The following is a 13,789-nucleotide window of genomic DNA, read 5'->3' on the forward strand; positions in this document are numbered from 1 at the left end:
ATATTTAACAGCTGGTATGGCCCCGACCCCGACCCATCGCGTCAGACCCCAGCCGTGACCAGCCTGTGCACAACCGCTGGATGCTGGCCTTCCCATACAGTGTCACCCGTTGACTCGCAAGGTCCCCAGGCAAGAAGACCACCACTTACGGACCTCCACACCCCCAAAGTATGTCTGACTTCTAACCACTCTTTAGACATTTTCCGAATAAACAATCACAGGGAAAAGAGAAGCACAGATCCCAGCCTCCTCCTCTGAAATGCCTGGGCACCAATTTCTCACCCCTGGTGCTGCCTAGATCAAAGGACCCCCCTCCCACCTTGTCTCCTGGCTGGAGGAAGGCCACGTCCCTGGCCTCTCTCCTTCCTCTTGCCTGATGCTCTGTTTCAATAAAGGACACTCATATTGGAGCTGAAGGTGTCTCCCCGAAAGCAAGTTTTCACAAGCAGTGAAGCCAAAACCCACAACATCCTCCTCTGCCATCCGTTCCAGAGAGTACTCTTGGCCCTGGATGCCCAGTGGGGCACACATCTGAGGGGATGGAGGTGGTTTGGCTTTACTGCTTCCGTTGCTCGCTTTTCCTCACTTGTACACTCACCTTTTCTAGCCTGAACTTAAAAGTGGGCTTTAGAAATTTATTCCCTCTCTGTCAGGAAAAACAAGCTCCAAATAGGCCAAAGTAAATTGGCTGGGCATTTAAATAAATGATTATTTTTCCTAAGTGGCCTCTCATACCTAGCCAATGTCCATGATTTTATCCAAAAAATAAATAGAGGGAAAGTGAGAAAAATTAGATTAAAGAGGGTTGGACAATCTACATAGAATTCCCCAAAGTTCAGACTGGAAGAGGCCTTGGAGATCAGCTCCCTCAAGGTTTCTCAAATGGTGTTCCGAGGAGCCCAACGTGGGGAGGAAGGAGGAGGAGAAGAGCAGGTGGGCCCCAGGCCCCCCCATCACCTCTCCAGCCAGCTTCGCTAGGGTTCTTTGTGTTTTGCATGACACTTTACTTAAATAGAGAGTTGGGGGGGTTCAAAGTGCTTACAAATACCATTCTAAACCCAATCTGCACGTTTGACCAATGAGGAGGCCAAGGATGAGAGCTGGAACACCCTGCCTGTGCTCTCAGAGTGAATCGGTGTTGGGGTGAGCCCTCCATGCCCAGCCTTCTACTTCAGGTACGTCTCCCTCAGGGCCCGACTGCCTCACAGCATCCCATTGGCTGGGGTCACTTGCCTGGGACTCTGCCTCCCTGGTAAGAGTGGCATGCTCCCAGGACCTCCGGTCGCCAGGGATGGAGTGATAGTTCTGGGGGTGGGTACGGATCCAAGCAGGACCAACCAGAGTCCTCTCTTGAGCACTAGTGGTGACACGGAGACAGAAAATGTCTCTCCTGAGACCAAGGGCATTAAAATCCCATGGAACCGGGAGCTGTGGGAGGCAGAAACCAAAGCAAAGGAAAGCAGATCAGAGCAGTGAAGAGAGAGGGAGCAGATTCCTGAAGCCTTATTTGAATCCTGGGGCCCAGCCATGTCTAAAGCTCGTGCGACCTCTGTGTTTCCAGTCATGTGAGCCAATAATTTTTTGTTATTATTTAATTTAATTAGGTGTCTATCTCTTATTGCAGTGAAGTGTCCCGATAGACACGGGTCCAAAAGTATGTTTTATTTCTAGAGCATTTTCTACTATATCAAACCCTATCCATTGCCCCAGGTCCCAGAGGTGAATGGAGCCATATATCCTCATTTCAGAATGACATCACCTCCCTCCAGGCCAAAAGCTGGCCACGTGGACATGAGAAACTCAGGATGTCACAACATGTCCGAGAGACTCATACACTCACCAATTGTTCTCTGAGAGCCCCCGAAGTGCAATTCCAATTTCTCACCCCCTGGATGTGAACCCACAGTCTAGCTGGCAGGAAGGTGGAGCAGGACAAGTATTTGCTTTGGAGGTACCGGACTTGAGATGGTGTTTGCTGTCTTGCCTTCCGGGTACCACCCTCACAGTAAAGGGAAGAACACGCATGTGTCAATCAAGGTCTAATCAGAAAAACAGAAACAGCTTCAAAGGTTGACAGAAGAGTGGATTTATTCGGGGAATTGGTTATGTGTGTGATGGAGCAATGGAGGAGCCAAATGAGACGATGAGGGAACCCAAAGATTAGCAACATCAGGAGCCATGGGCACTCTGAGGGCTGGAAGGACAAAGGGGGAGGTAGTGACCTTGGGGCCCAGCAGCCAAGGTTACCTTAAGAAGCTAGGACCATAGTGGGCATGTCCAGTGGGAACTAAAGACAAAGACGAGACTCAGCTTTCACTGGAAGCCATGGTGATATAGACAGAAGGCAAGCCAGGGAAGTAGGAATGCACTGGGTTCTCTCTTTTTCCCCACCTTCAATCAAGCAAGAGCCAAAATGTGTTCACCACTATGCATCTTAGGTAGAAATACACAGGTAGAGATAAGATGGTAGCCCTAGATTTCTTTGCTGCTTTCCACAGGGTGGAAGGAGCAATGGTTTCAGAAGACCCCGTGAAGTACATGGTTCAGAGGTTTCTTCAGGCTCTGCTAATGTGGGGAGAGGGAGGGTTGTGTTCTCTTTGTTTCCATTACTTTCACAGTGAGTGGATGTTTGCTACTGAGTTACATCAGCCGTGTGTGGAAACAGATGGTGGGGTTTTTGGAGCAACCACATCTCAGAAGCGACGGACCTAGGCTTTTGTTCATCTCCTGTTGTGGTCCGAGTGGGCAGGATCCCGGTGGTTTTCACTGAGCCTGTTGAAGGAACAAACATTATCTGAACAAACATATTTCCTTGAAACTACCTGGTTCTCAGCCTGCTGATGTGCAATTAAGAGAAAGAACAGGTCATTCATGGAAACCAATTCCATTGACAAATTCCAAAAAAGGGGACAAATCTTCCTGAAGCCCTTTGGTCATCTTCTCTGCCCTGTTATTTCTCCATGGGAGGTGCCAAGCCAAGAAGGCAGAGGGTCATTGAGCAAAGTTCCTCATTTATTGGTCTTCCGTTTGGTCCGGCCCCCATTTGTTACAGTCTGCTTCTCGGCAGCACCAGTCTGACGAGGAAGTGCTGCTTCGTCCTTGTCGATACTGGGAGGGTCGGCAGTTCATCAGGTGGAAAATTGGGATTTAATGGGAAGTGAGTCTTCCGGGAGGAATTGAGACATCTTCTTGTGCTTTACGTGTTATAAAGTGCTGTGTGACTTCTAACTGCTTCATTATGGTGCTATTTATTCACCCCATATTTGCTGAGTAATCTGTGTGTCTTCTTAGGGTTTCCTCAGAAAACAAAACTGATGAGGGCAAAACTGTGAAGAGCTTTCTGTAAGGATGTGAGATCCCTTTTAGCATTTGCTCTTTTCAAGAGACCATGCAAGTCAAAGCAGTTTTTTGGAATTGCCAAGTTTTAGGTGAAGAAGATGCTTTACTAATTCAGCCCCCAGGAGGCTGACGTTCCAGAGTGGAAAGAGTGTGGACTCTGGAGATAGAATCAGATTTGATTCCTGACTCTACCATGTACTTGGGTATGGCAGAAACCATGTTTTTTCTGCATCTCAATTTTACCATCAAAAGAATGGGTATCACAATGCCCACCATGTAAGGGAAGAATGAAAGATAAAGAAATTAGTAACATATTAACATTCTGTTGGGCACATAATAAGTGTTCACATAATTGTATCATAATGTACGCGATATCCTCAGACGTGTCTCTTTGCCAAAGCGAGCCCACGTTATTCATCTGTGCCCCAATCCCATAGCTTTCTTCTTTTACTCCCTTTGCTCCTTTCATTTAGGTTTGTGAGGCACACGTGTGTCCTCTCTGATAAGAGCCCCTAGCTCTGGACGTTTTGTGATCTCTTTCCACCCATCTCTCACCCCAAAATAACTCACGCCATTGTGCTCTTCTTGGTTTGTATAAACACATCTGGTATAGTGACTGGCCCCAAGTAACTTCTCAGCAAATACTTGTTAAGTGAATGAACAAGTAAGTGATCTGGCTGATCTGACAAATGAAATCATGGGGATACATGCAGATTTGTCACCAATCCTAAAGACCTTGTGTATATTTTAGAAGGGGACTTCTGAAGCAATTGCAAATACCCCACAGGAGGATTGCTAATGCGAGAATCATGGGGATTCTCACACTGGAATGTGGGGACAGTGAACGGGGTAAATCCTTTTTGGGGGGAGTTCCTTGGAGTGTTCCTCAAATCCTACCCTGGATTGCCCTCTGACACCCTCTGTGAGGCATCGTTCTTTGCATTTATCACAGGAAGTATCGAATTGGGTGGTTAGGTGATTTTTGGATAATTACTAGGAATGGCTTATATGCTTTTAAAAGCATTATGTAAAAATTGTTTCTAATGCCTGAGTATCTCACCTCTGACATAAACCTGCAGTAGGACACACACTGTTACAAATTATTTGGGGAGTAGTGCTAATGGATGCGCATGGGCCTCCTCATAATGGCAGGACACCAGCTGAAGCCTGGACTATAGCCTGTGTCCATGTAACACTTGTGCTCATGTGACTGAATGTCTTCATTTGGTCTCATCAACACCAGGCTCTACGTAAGAGAGCTATCCAAGCACGACTAGGCACAAATAGAGTTCCCACATTTGTCCCAATCATCCCTTCTAGAAGAAAATAAACTGTTGATTATTTGGTATTTCCCACCATGTTGAATTTGGGAAATATTCTTTTTTGCATTAAATTTCTAAGTTATATATCACTTTCATATGTATTTTGACACCCCCCCCCAAATAAATGAAGTGGTTTGCTGGGTTTTATTCCCTTGCACTCCCCCAGATGTCCTCTGTCTTTCTCCGTCTTGCTCTGTGCTTGGAGGAGGATGGGGGCTGACTCTCCAGACTGCATCACCCAGGTGTCTTTGGATTTAGCTCCTAGTTGGCTTCAACCAAGGGAAAGCACCAGCAAGAGCTTGGAGGATAGAGGAAAGAGAGGGAGAGGATTCTTCCCCTGCTTCATTTCTGAAGTGCGCTTTGTTCTGGTGCTAACTGCATCTCTACATCTCCTCTTGTCAGGGAGCTTTATGGTTTTATAGCTCCAGTTCTCATCAGGCTCCAGGAATGGCTTTCTCCACTTGCCCCTTTAGAATTGGGTGGTGATGGCTTCTCACTGTTGCTAATTGCTACATGCCCCAACACTCCCTGTTGTTTTCCTTAATCCTCCTCATACCTGTGTAAAGACTAGTAATTAATTGTCTTCACAATCCAAGCTGAGTGCCCCTTTTTTTCTTGTTGGATCCCACATCATACAGGTAATTGTGACATTACAGTATCATTCCCAGGGTGGCTTATGGAAGAACACCCAACTTATAATGTAGAGGAGCCAGGAACTGGCCTCAGAACTTGAAACTCTACACTCTCATCATGTCACCTCCTGGAGAATAGAAAATGTCTTGGAATAACAATGCCCTCTTGTGTCCTTAGCTATTTCTTAGAAAGTACCTCAACCTCACAGTGTTGTACCAAGACTAATTACATTTACAAAAATTCATCCATTCATTCAGCATTCAATATACATGTATTTATTGCCTACTTTGGGGAAGAACTTAGAAATTCAAGACAAGTGAGACATGGCTCCTGTCTTTGAGGAAATTTGTCATTCTGGAAGATGAAGATAGACTAAATCAATGAATCCTTGAATTGATACTTGAGGAACAGTGGGTGTGTTCACCAAATAGATAAGAGTCAGAGACAGAATTCTATGCAGAATGATCAATTTAACAGTGGTTGAAAAAAGAGAGAAAAATAACCCAATTGTTCAGGGAACTTCAAAATGTCTATTGTGCCTAAAGTGAAAAAGAAAGGGAGAAAGAAAAGGGGCAAGACCGAAGGTTTGGTTCACGAGAGTTGAGAAGGGGCCAGAGCATAGAAAGCCTTGTGTTCCATGCCTAGGAGTTTACACTTCATATTTAGGGTTGTATACCCATTGAGGGCTTTAAAATTGGGGAATGTCATGATCAGATTAATAACATTTTAGAGTAATCTGATATCATCATAAAAGACAGATTAGAAGGGGCCATAATTAGAGACTTGCAGATCAGTGAGATATTACAAGAGTTTTGAATTTATCTAGACTTGAGAAGGCTGGAGTAAGCTGGTAGCTGAGTGGGTAGAAAAGGGAGCAAATCCAAGAAATGGCAAATGTATCAGGGTGTCATCAAGAGACAAAACCACACAGCAGTTTGAATGGGGAAAGTTTCATATAAAGAATTGTTATCTAGGGGTGCCTGGCCGGCTCAGTTGCCAGAGCATGTGACTCTTGCACTTAGGGTAGTGAGTTTGGGTCCCATGTTGGGGATAAAGTTTACTTAAAAATAAATAAATAAATACATACATACATACATAACCATGTAGAACACCCTTTAATAATAAAATTAGCTAATTTTAAGAAAAGAAATATTATCTATAAAAAGAGATTGAGTTAATGGGGAATTGGCTAGCCAAGAAGTAAGGAGAACCCTAAAGTAAAGAGGAAGAGGAGATACAAAGAATGGCCACACCCCCAGGGCTGAGATAAAATGCCTGAGGAAGAGAAAATCAGATCTGATTGACAAACCAAAATTACAATTAAAAAAAGTTAACAGGGGCGCCTGGGTGGCTCAGTCATTAAGCATCTGCCTTCGGCTCGGGTCATGATCCCAGGGTTCTGGGATCAGGCCTGTGTGGGCTCCCTGTTCAGTGGGTAGTCTGCTTCTCCCTCTGCCTCTGCCCCTACCCGGCTTGTGCTGTCTCTCTCTCTCTTGCTGTCTCTCTCTCTTGCTCTCTCTGTGTCAAAGACATAAATAATCGTTTAAAAAATAATAAAAACATTTAAAAAGTTAACAAAATAGACCACTAACTTGAGCAAGAAAAGAAAGAGTAAGGGGTACCTGGGTGGCTCAGGTGGTTAAGCATCTGCCTTCGGCTCAGGTCATGATCTCAGGGTCCTAGGATTGAGCCCTATGTCGGGCTCCCTGCTCCGAGGGGAGTCTGCTTCTCCCTCTCCCTCTGTGTGCACTCTCTCTCTCTCTCACTCAAATAAACAAAATCTTTTTTTAAAAAAAAGAATAAGCACAAACCTACAAATTAAAATGATGAGGGGGTATACAACCATTGAAGCAGAAAAAAAATTCAATGATTAGAAACTACAGATCTCTATACAATTAAATTTGAAAACCTAAATGAAATAGATAATTTCTTAAGGAAATCCAGAATACTCAAATTTGATGCCATTGGAGTTAAAAAGTTTAAATGTATTAATTTCTATGGAAGAAATAACATTTGTAAGAAACTAACACACACCAAAAAAGTCACCATGCCCAGTTGGATTCACAAGTGATTTCTACAAATCTTCAAAGACCAGATTGCCTCAATGTTCTACAAATTATTCTAGAACATTGAAAAGATAGAAGCAATTCCTAATTCCTTTTATGAAGCAAGTATATCATTATATAGAAGCTAGATAAAGACAATACAAAGAAAGAAAACTACATTCCAATATCACTCATGAATGTTAATGCAGAAATTCTAAACAAACTGAAAAAATCCTAATATAGATGGGATTGAAGAAAATTTATTGAATGGAGTCTTTATAGGGGCAGGGGAAAAATTAAAGGTATAAACAAACACATTATTAGCAAACATAATCCAACACCAAATTAAATGTAATGATGTAATATGACCAAGTAGGATAAATTCAAGGAATGTGCTATTTCTGTAGATGCTAGGAAGACTTTTGACTAAGTTCGTCGCCCCTCCATGATGAAAACACTCGCAGAAATGGGAATTGAGGGCTACCTTCTCAACATGATAAAATATATATACCTTAGTCCTAAAGCTAATATTCTATTTAATGAGGGAATGCTGGAGGTATTTTCATAAGATTGGGAACAAGGCAAGAATCAAACATCACACTAAATGTGTTTGTTAGCTAATGCGATTAGACAAGAGACACCAATCAGAAGCGTAGCATGGGAAAAGAAGTAAAACTACCTCTATTTGAAGACGATGTGATAGTATTCTTTGGAAAACCCAGAGAATCAGTGATAAAGCAAACTCAATAAAAGAATTCAGTGAAGTAGCAGGATATAAAGATTAAATGCTTTGGGGGCAGCTGGCTGGCTTCGTTGGTAGAGCGTGTGACTCTTCATCTCAGGGTCATGAGTTCAAGCCCCACAATGGGCGAAGAGTTTACTAAAATAAATAAATAAATAAATAAATAAATAAATAAATAAATAAAGGCAAAGTGCTTTAAAAAAGGAAAAGAAACATTAAATGCTTGGCAATACGTTTAACAAGAAATGGGCAAAATCTATACAAGGACAATTCTGAAATAGTTCTGAAAGACACAAAAGCAGACTTAAACAACTAGAAATCTATTCCCTGTTCTTGGCTTGGATGACAACATTCAAAAGATATCAGTTCCCCCTAAGTTAATTTATAAATTCAGTGCAACTCCAATTAAAATACCAAGAAGCTATCTGACAGACAAGTTGATACTGAAATTCATATGGAGAAACAAACATGCAAGAATCACTAGGGACCACTGAAGAAGAACACCTACAAGGGAGGACTAGCACTAGAAGACATGGACACCTAACGTAAGGCTCCTTAATGAAAATAGTGTGGTGGGACTCATGGATTGGCAAATACTGTAGACCAGTGGGACAGAATAGAAAGTTCAGAATTGGGCCCAAATATATATGGAATCTCTCTGTACTAGTTTTGCAGTTCTTCTGTAAACTTAAAGATCATTCAAAATACAAAATGAAAACCATTCAAACACCATTAGTCATTAGGTAAATGCAAACCAAACCCACAATGAGATATCACTTCCCACTAGGATGGCAACAATCAAAAAGACGGAAAATAGTCAGTGTTGGGAAGAAGGGGAAGTAATTGGCATTCCCCTATGTTACCAGTGGGAAGACTGCTGGGGAAAACAGTTTGGCAGGTCCTCTGAAAAGTTAAACATGGAGTTACTCTATGACCCAGCAATTCCACCCCTAGGTATATATCTAAGAGAATTGAAAACAAATGTTCACACAAGGACTTGAACATGAATGTTTATAGCAGCATTACTCGTAGTTGCCAAAGAGGGGACACAACCCAAATGTCCATCACCTGCATAAAGAAAAATGCAGACAAAATGTTGTGCATCCATACAACAAAATATTATTCGGCCAAAAAAAAAAAAAAAGGAATGAGTTTCTGATTACATGCTATAGCATGGATGAAACTTGGACACATGCTGAACAACAGAGGCCACACACAACCAAGGCGACATATTGTGTGGATAGGCAAATGTATTGAGACAGAAAGTAGGCTAGTGGTTGTCAGGGCTTGGGGGGACGGGGGGCAACTGGGATTGCTAACAGTCACAGGGTTTTTTTTGGGGGGGTAGTAGAAATGTCATGGAATTATATAATGATAATGGTTGCACAGCATTGTGAATATACTGAAAAACCATAGAATTGTATGACTTTAAAATGGTAAATGTTATGTTTTGTCCATGTTATCTCAATAAAAAAGACTAAATTAAAAACCTCCATACACTGAGGGCGCCTGGGTGGCTCAGTGAGTTAAGCGTCTGACTCTTGATTTCAGCTCAGCTGAAGGTCATGATCTCAGCTCAGGTCATGATCTCAGGGTCGTGAGATGGAGCCCCACGCCCGGCTCCGTGCTGAGCTGGGAGTCTGCTTGAGATTCTCTCTCTCCCTCTCCCTCTGCCTCTCCCCAGCAACGCCCCCCACTGCTGCTTGTATACACTCTCTAAATAAACAAACAAACACCTCCATACACTGAAATCTAAAAAAAAACCTCCATACAAACCAGAAACATGATGACATCAAGGAAAGGAAAACTACTTAAAAGGGCAAGTTCCTTTTGCACAAAACAGGCCATGCAAGCTGGATCTGGAAAAGAAAGGGGATTATTAACTGACCAGCGGCACAGTCTACCCCATTCATTCCTCAGCTTCTGCACGTGCCCTTCCCACATTTGAACTCTCGTGCGCTTTGAAAACAAAGTTCTACACAAATATGAATGATTTCACAGGATCAGCCTACCTTCTTCTGCCTTCTCCCTTATCTTTTCTCTCTGAAAACAACTCCATTTGAATTCCAAATTCTTTTGGATCCCAAAGGGTGGCTTTCCATTATGGCCACCATATAAGAGGAAAGAAATGAAGATTATATGGGGCTCTTCTATCTTTAGTGAAGCTCAAGTCAAATAGAAGAATGAAACCAAATGAGATAGGTAGTATGGGGGAGCTAGCCTGAGAAATCCCTGAATGTTTTCTATGTTTAACTCTCCTGGCTTTCAGTTTTTCTGGGCTCTGAGTAAAAAGGGAAAGTAGAAATAAGAGGGCGGCTTATTTCTTTCAGGTTTTTTGGTGTGTTTTTTTTTGTTTTTTTGTTTTTGGTTCGTTTGTTTTTTCTTATTTTTCATCTCTACAAACTAAGCCTCCTTTGGCAAAGCCAGACTGTGGAGGAGTGGCAGGGAACACAGAGTGATGGCTTTAGATGGAAATTTCTAGAATGGGGTGTGTTTTATATATAATTTTTCCTACACACTGAGTGGCTTGAAGATGGTACTTTAGAAACATTGGTCCTTGCAATCTTCACTCTCATGTTGGATGTTGCCGCTTCTCTGAGAAGCCCATTGGTGTACAGGCCTGAGTGAACTAGCTCTGTAAGCGAGTAATACTTGATTGTCCCAGAACACAGTGAGCTCTATTGTCTAACTGCACATGAAGCCCCTTAAAAGATTTGTGTTCATCTCAGGGTGTATCAAGCTGTGAGTGTTCTCATGAGGAGGTCCCATTGTCTTGTGGCGAGGTAACAAAACAGGCGGCCCTGCCATGTAGCGCTCTCCCCTGATCGGCCAGTGAGCCCGCCATCTTGTCTCCATTCCACAGACAACATCATAGGCCTCACAAAATGGGGCACGACAGACCATCTTCATTCAGCCTTGGCTTCAGCTGTGAAGGCCTTTCAGCCATTTCACACACTAACGATTTCCTAGGAGGTGCTGTATTTGCATATGGGTCGCTTTATGTGATTTCGTTTTTACTTCACCCTTTCACGGTTAAGGGGATGCCATCTATTTGAATATCTTGAGGTAAAACTAAATCTGTAGTTTTGTATGGACAAGAATTGGGTGAGTGGAAGAGTGAGGAATTTTAAACATTCAATTTCTACTTAACCAGGATCTTTAATTTACTGGAACTTCTCTCTCTCTCTCTTTTTTTTTTTTTTTTTTTTGAGAGGCAGTGATACTTTAAGAGCTCATATCAAGAATCTTGAAACACGGGCGCCTGGGTGGCTCAGTCATTAAGCGTCTGCCTTCGGCTCAGGTCATGATCCCAGGGTCCTGGGATGGAGCCCCACATCGGGCTCCCTGCTCGGTGGGAAGCCTGCTTCTCCCTCTCCCACTCCCCCTGCTTGTGTTCCCTTTCTCGCTGTGTCTCTCTCTGTCAAATAAATAAATAAAATCTTTAAAAAAAAAAAAAATCTTGAAACAATTTCCAGGACATTTCTTGGGATTAATTGGCTTTCTAGGTCTCTAATTTTGTAGAAATAGAACTGATGGTCATGAAGGTAACTCTAAGTAACTAGAAAATCCCCAGTTACCAAAAGAATCAACAGTGGTCCTTCTACTACTGTACTGAATAAGCCATGAAAGAGGAGTAATGCATTTATAAAAACTTTTCAGTGAATGTTTGCAAAATTTTAAATGCAAAATATTTTAGTCATTGTTTAATTACTCAATTCACGGGGGTACCTGGCTGGCTCAGTGGGTTGCACATGCGAGTCTTGATCTCAGGGTCATGAGTTCGAGCCCCACATTGGGTGTAGGGATTACTTAAATAAATAAGTAAAAGAACAGCAGTTTTTTAAAAAACTACACAATTCAGTTGATTTGTGCCACAAACTTCCTGGGTAATTGAGGACTTTATGAGAATTCATATGCAAAGTTGTGTATATAACATGCCCTATTTAAGAACTCTAGAAAAGTTTGACACTAAAGTCCTTAACTTAAAAAATGTGGCATGTGACTGAGTTAGTTTTTTGTTTTTTCTCTCAGTGAAAACACCTGTTCAAAGCGAGTATTCTGTTCCAATCTGGAAGCATTATTTGACCCTTGCTTTACAGGGCTCCTCTGGGAGTTAGTGGAGGAAGTGTTGGGGCACGAGGAACATAAGAGACGCAATATCCGATTCCCACCACCAGGCCTCTGGTCCAGACTTTGTCCCACCGGCTTTGTGACGAAGCATGCTTCTCGACCTACTCTTTGTCTACATTTGACAAAGTCCCACTGAACAGAGAATAGCCAACACAGCACAGGAAGCATATTTGGTAGAGCCCTTCAGTTAGAAGGTAATGATTAAATTCATTTGGTATTCTTTGTGCCATAATGACATTATTTATAAGGAATTCTTCGGGTGGTAGTGTGACTGCCTTTTACACTTCCAGCAACATTTCTCAGCCATTATCACTAAATAATCTTGAGTTTTTGCAAATCCCTTAGCAAAGGCTTCTTATAAAAGACCTTAAAAAGGAATAAATCCTCTGAGATATTACAGGATTCTCGCTGTGTGCCTCCCACAGACTTGCATGGGAATCGCTTAGCTTAAACCCCGTATATTGCTTTGAAGATCCAATCCATGTTCCTATAATTCAGGCATAAAAAAAAAAGAAGAAGAAGAAGAAGAAGAACAGTCATGAGTATTTGTAACGGAGCTAACATCTGCATTGGTTTGTGATATATTTGGTAAGGTAAAGGAGGGGAGAGTAAAAGTTTGATGTTTATTTGCAGCCCTTTTTCAGCGGTAAGGGGGGATTTCAGTCTGTCTCTTGGGTGCAGTGGATTAGAATTCATTTTGGAGAACACAGGGCAAAACTGGAGGACTGGCATGGGTGTGGAAATAATAAGGCGAGAAATCAAATAATTTTTTGCCACCTACCTTTTCTGATCAAGAAGCTCTCCTCTACCCAAAGTCTTTGCCCAGAGGAGCCTATATTGGCCCAGAGGAGCCTCTGAAGTGTAACCTTTTCCCCACTCAAAGGGCTGATAGGAACCCCCGCCTTCCACTGCTTTCGGGAGCTGCCGGAGATGTTAGCTTCCCAAGGGATGGCCTTGCCACTGACAGATGAGTGACTTTCATGATTGCAGAGCTCCTATTTTTAATCAGACTTGCAGGAAATTGCGGGCATCTCTGTTGTATTTATTTGGCTTTAAAGTGTTTCCTGCATGAGCTCCTTTTTTTCAGCAGAGAAAATACATTGTAGAAGACGTTATCTGCGTACTTCAAGAAACTTTCTCTGTCGCGTGGCAGCCTCCCCTTTTTATTGTCTGTAACGTGGACCTTGAATATTTAAAGTCCCGAGTCTCTCATCATCATGTTCTACCTATAGATTTTTTTTTTCTTTATTTCAGGAGTCACATAAATAGTCTAATAAGTGGAATTTTACTGAGTATATGCTGAAGAGTATCAGAGAGCTTTCTGCTCCAGCACTGTGTGGTCAGAAAAGAGCAAGGTCATTTCCTCTTCATTCCACCATGCTGAGTAAATCCTCACAATACGGAGGCAGCAAATGAAGGGTCAAGGTCAAGATTTTTTAATTACTGTATTTTATCAAATCGACAAGGCTACTAGGAGAGAAAAGAAACCTGCCAATTAACTCTGACACACCATGAATTGAGTGACTGATTTCAGAGATGTTCAGTGTAACAAAAGCATGTATCTTCAAATTGATGAA

At 42.4% G+C, this 13,789-nt stretch overlaps 1 long non-coding RNA gene across 1 annotated transcript; it reads right to left on the reverse strand.

Moving 5' to 3' along the window:
* Nucleotides 1–2,062: 2,062 nt before the first annotated feature.
* On the reverse strand, nucleotides 2,063–13,162 carry LOC118518613 (uncharacterized). The gene is made up of 2 exons (XR_004908800.2): nucleotides 12,994–13,162; nucleotides 2,063–2,772 (listed from the first exon to the last, which is right to left on the reverse strand). It is a non-coding gene; the product is annotated as an uncharacterized LOC118518613 (long non-coding RNA).
* Nucleotides 13,163–13,789: the final 627 nt, after the last annotated feature.

This window comes from Halichoerus grypus, chromosome 14 (assembly GCF_964656455.1).
Source record: "Halichoerus grypus chromosome 14, mHalGry1.hap1.1, whole genome shotgun sequence".
Taxonomy (NCBI): Eukaryota; Metazoa; Chordata; class Mammalia; order Carnivora; family Phocidae; genus Halichoerus; species Halichoerus grypus.